This window comes from Magnolia sinica, chromosome 18 (genome assembly GCF_029962835.1).
Source record: "Magnolia sinica isolate HGM2019 chromosome 18, MsV1, whole genome shotgun sequence".
Taxonomy (NCBI): Eukaryota; Viridiplantae; Streptophyta; class Magnoliopsida; order Magnoliales; family Magnoliaceae; genus Magnolia; species Magnolia sinica.
In genome coordinates, this window is record NC_080590.1 from 13769038 (window position 1) to 13778841 (window position 9804).

Genomic DNA, 9804 nt, shown 5'->3' on the forward strand with positions numbered 1-9804 from the left:
ATCTGCCCCATTTTTGGAATCATAACCTTAAGATGGAACTGATGAAATGGACCGGAAAGTCGCATCTACGTGACTATAAAAGAAGAGACTTTTTGGTGGTTGGCTTATATTACAATCATAATCATCGTCTTAGCTGCTCAGCTACACAAATCATGTTCTGCCATTCCACTCCATTAAAGACAATATCCTCAGCTAAATCATGTCTAACAATAATATTTTTCTCCAATGACCTTTGAAATTGGCCCAGATGCTGGCCACCCTTTGATCGTAGTGGAGACATGAGATGCTGTTGAAGGCCATCCTTTCATCAATCAATTCACATCGTTTTTCAAAGCTAAGATACCGCTTCATTGACATTGATTTAGCAACTACTTCCGTCTCTCTATGACCTTTCAACACATTTTGATTGAGTGGATTTGAAAATATGCGTGCGAGGGAGCTAAGGCATGACCTTGTTCATACGAGGGTTCATGTGCACGAGCCGAAGAATAATTTACTCAGTACCTTATTTTGTGTTGAGTAAACTCTAAGGGACCCACCTTGATGTACATGTCTTATCTACACCGTCCCATCCATTTTACAACCTCATTTTATCGCATGAGCTCAAAATTAAAGAACATCCAAAGTTTTAGTAGACCACACCACATAAAACAATGGGGATAACAACGTCCACCGTCAAAACTTTCATAGGGCCCACAGTGATGTTTGTTTATCATCTAACCGGTTCATGGTCTGAACGGAAAATGGAAATATCAGCTTGATCTAAAACTTTTGTGGCTGCCAAAAAGTTTTCAATTGTAGATACTTTTGTGGCATTCAAAAAGTTTTCAATGGTAGGCAGTCAATTCACAGTTCTTCCTGTGGTGTGGTCCGAGCTTTGTATATGTTTCAATTTTGGGCTCATGCCATAAAATGAGCTGGTAAAACAGATGCAGAACCTGGACAAGGCACTTATCTGGGCCCACACAGTTTACTCGGTATGCAATTCCGCGTGTCCAATTTGCTGATCGGAAAATTACTGATCCAAACTGTTGATATGATGGGCCCCACTACAGATGGGGACCACCTAGGGAATCTCCCAAAGTGGAAGATCTCTGATGAGGAGTATAAACTTGGATTATTCTGGGGAGCTGTGGAGCTTCTCCCGTCCGAGGTCAAATCAGGTGATATGTTGTGGGACATCCAATCTTTTTCTAATGAGGAGTATAATCTTTTATCGTTTGAGTATGACAACACATTTGTAAAACAAGTGCAGCTGAAATGATGACTATGTTTGATGGCATGGCTACCTATTGAGTAGGACATGTTCATAGATCGAGTGTGAATAGAAATGAGAACGTTGATATGGATGAATGGCAAAAGAGAAGGAACTAAAAAAAACTTTTAAATAATCCTAATAGGTAATAAGGCGAATGGAAATATACTTGGATGGTTTGGCCACATGTATTCAAGATATCATGAAGTATATTGGTTAGAGGAGCAAGTGGGTTTTTAAATTGAAGGCTATAAAATTCTCAAGAAAACATGTGTGGAGGCCGTTGGGAGAAAGATCTTTTCTCAACCACACATACTATATTATAATAAAAAAAAAACACAAAATAATAAATTACATTACAAAGATTTATGTGGTCACAAATTCACTCTCTTTAAAGGTAAAGATGAAGAAGCAACTCGCAATACAATGACATCTCTCCTTTATAACAGAATATATTACCTAAAATTAAATAGAATTTGCATAAAATTTCATTTGAAATTATAAAATTGCTCTTTAAGCTCGAGTTGCTGCTTCCTCAACAAACCCTGATGAGCCAAGCGCAGAGCTCAACTCGCAAAAGTAATGACTGGATGAATAGTACACCACTGATGATCAATCTCCACATATCCTAATAGAGGTTGTGAGAAAATAGATTTGATGAACTATGATTTAACCAAGAAAATAGTCTTTAATAGAATGAAATGATGGAAATAAGTAGTGTAGCCCAGCACAATCACTTGAGAGATTCGCTTAGATAAAGATAACAGTAATGATGATGATGATGATGCTTTTCTTTCCTCATGGTTTGAAGATGAAGGTTGGGGAACGTGGCAGTCTGTCCATGTGACTGCAAATTGGGCCACCTAAGAAAACTATAGGCGCTCGAGATGCAAACAGTAGGTTTATACACGCAAGGAAAAACCATTAGACAAAGTCAACTTAGACCAGACAATCCATAAATGGGCCTTGTCAGGATCCTTGCTTGAACTTGGGAAATGACGTAGACCTTACCGCGTGCTGATGGATTGGGTCTGGAACTGAAATTTATATGTGGTCATTAATCGAGTGCAACCAAGAACTAACCTAGACTCGACCCAGAAGGACCCATTTCTACCCTAATAACCAACCGGGTTAGCCTGATTACACAGGCAGGGCCATGCCTACTACTACTACTAAACGAGCGGCAGGTGGGAAACAACGTGGATGAAATCCACCCCGTCCGTTAAGTGCACTGCCTCATCTTCACCCATCAGGTCGTTTCAAAAGTCAGGTAGGCTACGCAGTAGCGAGGAGTTGAGTGGGACGCCCACCATTAGGTGTGGGGCCCACCGTGGTTTATATGTTCCATCCAATCCATTCACCTGATATGAAACACTGGAATGAAGGGACGCTGTTCTGAAACTGAGGTGGACTACACAGGGTTTAGGCATGATTTGATATTGGTTCCTATAGCGAGGGCCCATTTAAGTTTTGGATCTTTGTGATTTTGGAATGAAGACCCAACATGAGGTGGCGCAACTGATGGACGGTGTGGATCTCATGAATTTCTTCAGACATATGTTCCAACCTCAGATACATGTGAGACGTTCATTACGTGGGCCTTGTGATTCTGATGTCCCAAACAAGGAAGCCGCTTCAGTGGATCCCCGACTGTGGGGTCCATATTGATGTATGTACCCTACATCCACGCCGTCCATCCGTTTTGAAAGCTCATTTGATCGCATGATCCAAAAAATGAAGCAGATCCAAATCTCAGATGGACCACACCACGGGAAACAGGGGTGATTGATGATGAGCTGTGCGTGCCCGCAGGGGCTTGAAGAAGCTCCTGAGGCAAAGGACTGTTTGTATCTACAGTGTCCATAAGAGCCGTACAAACATCATACTATGGTCGACGTGAATCTCGACGCACATTTAGAAAATGGATTTTCTCACTGCACGCTATGTGCAATAACGCTATCCGATCAAGGCAACGAGTCAATCCGACCGTCCATTTGCATTTTAAAACCATGAACTACCGCGAAAAGCTAGTGGATCAAGAACTTCTACCTCTGAAAAGTGTAAAGATAAAACATCTGATGGACCATCCCATTCATTGGTGCAGATCATAGGCACATGTATTTTTGTGTACGTGTGTATTTATAGATAGGATGCCTTTTAAAAGTAATGGATGTGAAAGTGGGAAAGACATGGGCGTTTGCTGACATGGCATTCTCAATGCGTCAAGCAAGTGTCCCCACCAGAACAGGTTGACGCTGATGCTCAAACCCATTTGAAACGGCTCCTTGGCTGCTCATGCAATTGCAGATTTTTAGAGATGTGAATGGTGTCCTGATGGATTCTGTAAAGGTGGGGTCCACTTTCTGGTGATCCAAACCGTTGTTTTGATGCGTGGAAATCTGGATGTGATACACTACGAAAGTGTTGCAGATCTGAAGATCGTGAGTCATGTATTAGTGGCCTATAAATAGAAGGTTGTAATAAAAACAACACGGCCTTGTTACGGAGGAAAAGCCAAAAGATTGGATGATTTTGGGACCATCGAATCAATGGTGTAGATTACCAGATCATGGGCCCTATTTGTACCTTAAGGCCATTAGGTGAGATTTTCGTATCCTTGTGCATCAGGACCGTTCAATACCTCTCTAGTCATTTGATTTATTTATGACGTTAGGATTATGCATGTTCTACGTCAGGGCTTTAATGAACTTTTTCCAGCCGATTTTCTATGGATTTCTCGTAAAGGGTTTGGAGTTGGGATCCAATTCCTGACTTTTACATGCATTCACAACCGGGTTTACTGGTTTTGGATTTTCAAATTGTAGAATTCAAAAATAGTTATTATAACAGTGAGAGAGAAATGAAAATATAAGATCTTGGGGGCGTAAGTGGACCTTTCAAAGATTTTCAATTCAAGTTAGATTTAAAATCCAAAATTTTAGAGGTGCCAGATATCGTTTGGATTTGAAAATCTTAAAATACGATTTTTAACTGCCCAAAATCCACACTGCCAAATTACCCCCTCTTTAATAAAAGATGTGTAGTTGTTAATTATGCGCTCCATCCAACGATCGTATTAGGTTTTAGTTTGTACAAGTATAGTCTTTATTTACTCCTACTCCTGAGGTTTAATTGAACATTCTTTTGACAAAATGGACAGGCTTTTATTGATTAAATAGTGTTTATATCCGACTTACATGGCCAAAACAAATGAGCAGGATGCTACCATATATCAGCATACTTATTTGAATGCAATGAGAAAAAGTTGTCGCAGTAGTGAAGATTGTAATCCTACATATATATATCTTATAAGGCGTGTGCCCAACTAAGAATGCTAAACACTGAGAACATACACAAGATAAACCTCAAAGGCAATTATCATCTTTTCTCTTTTTAAATTTTTTTTTTTTTTTTTTTTCTTTTGTTAGCTTGTTAGTACACCCACTGTTAGTTGACACTTCACTGTTAGTCACCCCACTAGGGAATCGATACCAAGACCCCAGTATTGAAACAAGGTATCTTTCACTCAGTCTACCACTTGAGCTATGGATCAGGGTAGGCAATTATCCTCTTTCTGACATGTGGTAAGCATGAATAACTTACATTTATAAAGGACATCTAGAGAGCACCCGTGGTGTTCTCGAAAACTAGCAAGTAGAGTATATCAGGAGTATAAGGCATCTAATGATAGAAATATTATCACTAATGGTAGTATAGTGCTTGGAAAATCTTGAATCCTAGTAGATGCAGATCATGCCAAGGCTCCCAATTGATTAGAAGACTAACCATGGAAGCTAGGGAACTTTATACATGGCCACCTCCTCTTCATATTTATAAAAGCCGCGCTAAATGATTAACCTGAGGCCCGATGCCAATCCAATCAACCAACTCTTTTTAGCATAATGTTATCCACCTTTCATATATCATGAACACTTGTATAAAATTAACTTAGTTTAAACCACTTCACTTTTATCCACTACTAAGCTGCAATGAGTCTAAATAAATAAGCTTAGTTTTAGTTTAGTTTTCTGCTTCAGCACATCGCATTGGTAAGCCAACTTAGTTTAGGTTAAATATTTATGACCTTATTATTGGATCCCCTAAATCCCTAACTCCCAACTTAGTAATTCTTTGGTCACATCATGTTGACCAACTTGATGACCATCTGAATTTTTCATGATCCTCTCATGACCATCTAGGTTCGAAAGACCATCAGGATCATAATCATTTTGCTAGCTTGAACTGTCATCGATAATTTATTTTACTCTCTTTATTTTTATTGACCAATTATATTGCATCTACATCTGGATTAATAAAATTGGCACGTAGTTTCAATTGCTTGTTTTCCTTTTTACACTGCTTTTGTTAATGAACACAATCAAGCTATCATTGTTGTGGTAAAAGTTTATCTTCAAGACAAAAGAAAATTATCCGAAGGACTAACCATTCTCTTTGCAAATCATCTAATCACCTTGCTAATTAGTGATTGAATAGACGGCTAATCTTCACAAAACATATCTTAATCAATCTATCTCGACGCTTGGGATTACAAGGCATTCAATTTTATTTGAGTAGAATATGACTTTAGCATACTTGACACATTATACTCACACATGCAAAATTGAAATTAAGTCATTTGTTATATGTGTTGCATTTTAGAATTGAAGGGCAATAAATGGGAGCTTGGTTTTGTTGGTATCTTAGTTTGTTTTATATTATGTGGGCATGTTAAAATCAACACAATGGATGGATCCAAACTGATCAACTTTAACCCTAAGCATTAAAATGAATAGATACGTCCAATATGATTATGAGAAGATCTGTCGCTTATTTAACCACTTGTACAAGTTTATAACAATCAGACGATAACCGGAAGGCGGGGTTCTACCTCCAAAGATACGTTACTGTGTGCATTTTACAAAAAATGACTTTCAAAATATCAATGCAAATCAAACAAAAGGAAAAACTCACAATCGGTCACTAGAAACAATTGCAAGAATACGTTTCTTGAAAAAATTGATTGATATAGGATAAAGAACAAAACCATTGTATGACCCTAGATTTCGATTACAAGTAAAGATTATGACTAAGAATTTTTGCTACTCATAAGATAAAATAAGATAAAAAATAAATTGATAGATTTGATTGATTGTTGTTAGTTGGTTGTTTTTTTTTAAAAGATGACTTTGAGTTTTATATTCTTCTGCTATTTATAAAGTATTGTTGCAACTTGTTCTTCCCGATTATTCTTCCATTAATGCAATGTTTATAATAGTCGAAAAGTCTTCTTTTATCCTTCTCTTATCTAGATCATTCTTTTGTGATTGTTCATCTTTCACTCGTCCAAGCTGTGTTTCTCTCGATCGTCACTCACCCTTCGACCACATATTGACTACATCTATTTTTCCAAACATACTTTTCGTAATAAGTAAAAACTAAGATAAGTTACTTGTGGAATAAATAGTTTATCTTAAGTAATTTATAATGCAAACCCTCCCTTAGAGTTGGATACCACTAAATAAGTTACTTTTTCTACTTACAATTGCGGATAAGTATATTATTTAAGATGAGAAAATTTAATTTATCATCAATTATAAATAACTTTTTTATTTAAAATAAATTAATCACTTCAATTTTGTTATGGGGAAAAAGGGATCAACCCATGGAAAAAGGTCAGGTCGGAACCTTATACGTTTGACCAAACAAGCAACGATGAGAAACCCTGTTGAGAGCCCACTTCCTTCTCAGAGTCCATGACTAAGGAACATGCTCACAAGAGCACCACCTCCGATTATTCCAAAATCTTCAGAGTTCATCAGAAACATCCCGTCCTTTTACTCGACTAAGGAGGTAGGTCAGTGTGACCCAGGTCCTCATGACCCAGGTCGGCACAGCCCAAGTCGGTGTGACCCAAGTCAACATGACCTAAGTCAACATGACCCAGGTCGGCATAGCTTAAAGCGACACACCACTCCTAGGTCAGGTCGGTCAAGGCCACCTCAACCTCCCATTGCGCATCTCCACTGGGTTCAAATAATCAGGTTTTACCTAAGATTGATCTGCTCGAGGGCTTCTCCAAATATCTCGGAAGATATCTGCCACACGCTCAAACCTCGGAGATTTTTGCTAAGGATCTCAGAATATCCTCCTAGTAGTCCAGGATTTGAATCCCTCTAAAATACGCATCTACTAAATAGGGAAATCTTCTCTATTCCACTGCCTCTCCTATGTTATAAATAGAGGTACCTCTAATGGTGAAAGGTACGCATAATCTTGAGTCCTAAACTCTCAATACTCGACCAGACCTAGATCTCTTTCCTGACTTTGGCATCAGAGGGTACCCCGCTCTAGCCAAGGTCTTCCTTATCTGTTCCTTGTATAGATAAGTAGGTCCAGAGAGCTAACCAGATTTCTGCATCAACAAATTTAATAAGTAGAAATCAAAATAAGCTATTTAAGGCATATGTATATAGCTTAAGTAATTTAAGATCCGAACACCCCTTAAAATACTCATCATTTTAGGGTCCGAATCTTGTTAGTGCACCTCTTCAATATATGCTACTGCATTCAAATATATGATTTTACGACTCGACTCAGTTGGATTCGACCAAGTTGGAGGCCTAAGTCATTCAAAAGATTCACCCCCGGCCCAGCTAAGTCATGACTCAACTCAAGACTCACCGATTTCACCTGAGTCGTGTCAAATCTTTATACTGTGCTTGCAACAGATCTCATCTAAGGACATCTATCCGCACATCCGGATACAAGATTGCAAGAATCTTGGAAATGCAAATGTTGTAAGTTAGCTCTCTACGCATTCCAATATCCCCAAAGTCAAGAAGCATCCAAGCCATAAAAAAGAAAATAGTCCATCCTCAATTAAGGTAAGATTCTAAAATGTGGAAAAGAACAAAATGCGAAATTGAAATTCCGGAATTGAAGCGATGTGGATCGAATGATCGTTGAGATGATCATGATCCCACAACCGTATGTATGAAAACAGGTCATCTAACCGTTCAAACAATGCCATTATAACTTCAACTGACAAGAAGGTCTAAAATTCGTTGATGATTCACCACCATTTTTCACACTGTACTCCCAGCATACATGTCAATCTGGACCGTCCAAGTTGTGGGCTCTACAGTGGATGGAAAATATCTCAAAGTTCAAACTTATTGAGAGATCTTAACCATGTGGTTTCGCTTGTTTATTTTGGACGGCTGGCCAGTTCATTTTTAACCGTTCATTTGATAGCATTCAATTAGTGTGAACTTTGGGGTATGATCTGTAATGGGCCCTGTGATTTTTTACGGTGTTCATTGGAGTGAACTTATGCCACGTGTGCAGTACATGAGATGCACATGTTAAAAGATGGTTTGGCAAAACTAGGAAGGCAAAATCTGTCAGAAAAAGGTGTTGCGTTATGCAAGACACGTGGCCCAACTGGAAGAGATCCAGACCACCCATCAGGTGAATCCTACATTGGACGTTCCATTTGTTGAAAATAAGACTAAACTAACGTTCGAATATAAGGCATCTGGCAACTGAATGTGGACCGTTATTTACTTTTTATCTTTTACTGCTCATTTATAGGCTACCAATTGGACGATTCGGATCATCTTATCAGTCTGAATTTTTTAGTATAGATCCTCAATGGTAGGTCCACCTAATTAAAGGTCCAGATCTCGTACTCTTGCACCACGTGTACGGTTTTTTTTAAATGTGGACACAGTTTCCCTCCACCACAGAAAAAAGAGGGGCCCAAAATGAAAGACAGTGCTTTAAAAGGAGATACATCCTCTTTCGTAGGGACATGTGGACAGTTGCATCAGTCGATCTGGACAATCTATCAGAACTAGCGTACATTTCATGGACATATCATACTGACTGCATGATCCTATCCATCCGAAAGTTGGCATTGTCTTTTATGGCCATCTTTAGGATCTACTGATTGAACTGATTCTTCAAACTCATAAGCAATCTCTGATTGGCCACTCCAAATGGATAGATGAAATTCTTCATTACGCTAATTTTAGATACACAATCTTGATAATCCATTTTGTAGGGTATCGATCTAATAAATATCACATTGATCCAAAACTTCTTCAACCCCCTAAAAGCGTTTCAATGATATACGTTCAATCCCCCACTGCATTTTGCAGTGTGGTCCACTTGATCTTTATATATATCCTATTTTTCGGTTTAATCCTTACGATGATATCTCCAAATGGATGGACGGTTTGGATATAACACATAAATCATGATGGAACCCACAGAGCTTAGTGACGTCAACACATAATGAGGAGCGGTCGCCGTTCTGGTGCAATGGAATTGGCACCAATCTTAGGTTCAGTGTGCATCAGGTACCGATTAGTAAATGGAATCATCACCATTGATGGTATGATTGGACAATGTTTTAATCAATCGTAACCGTCCAACTGTTAAGCCACTCATTGATGGACCACAAAATAAAAAATTAAATTAAAGAGATTGAAATTTTGTAAACATTCAATCCGTACGGATCTGCAGACATTTTTTCTGAACTGTTA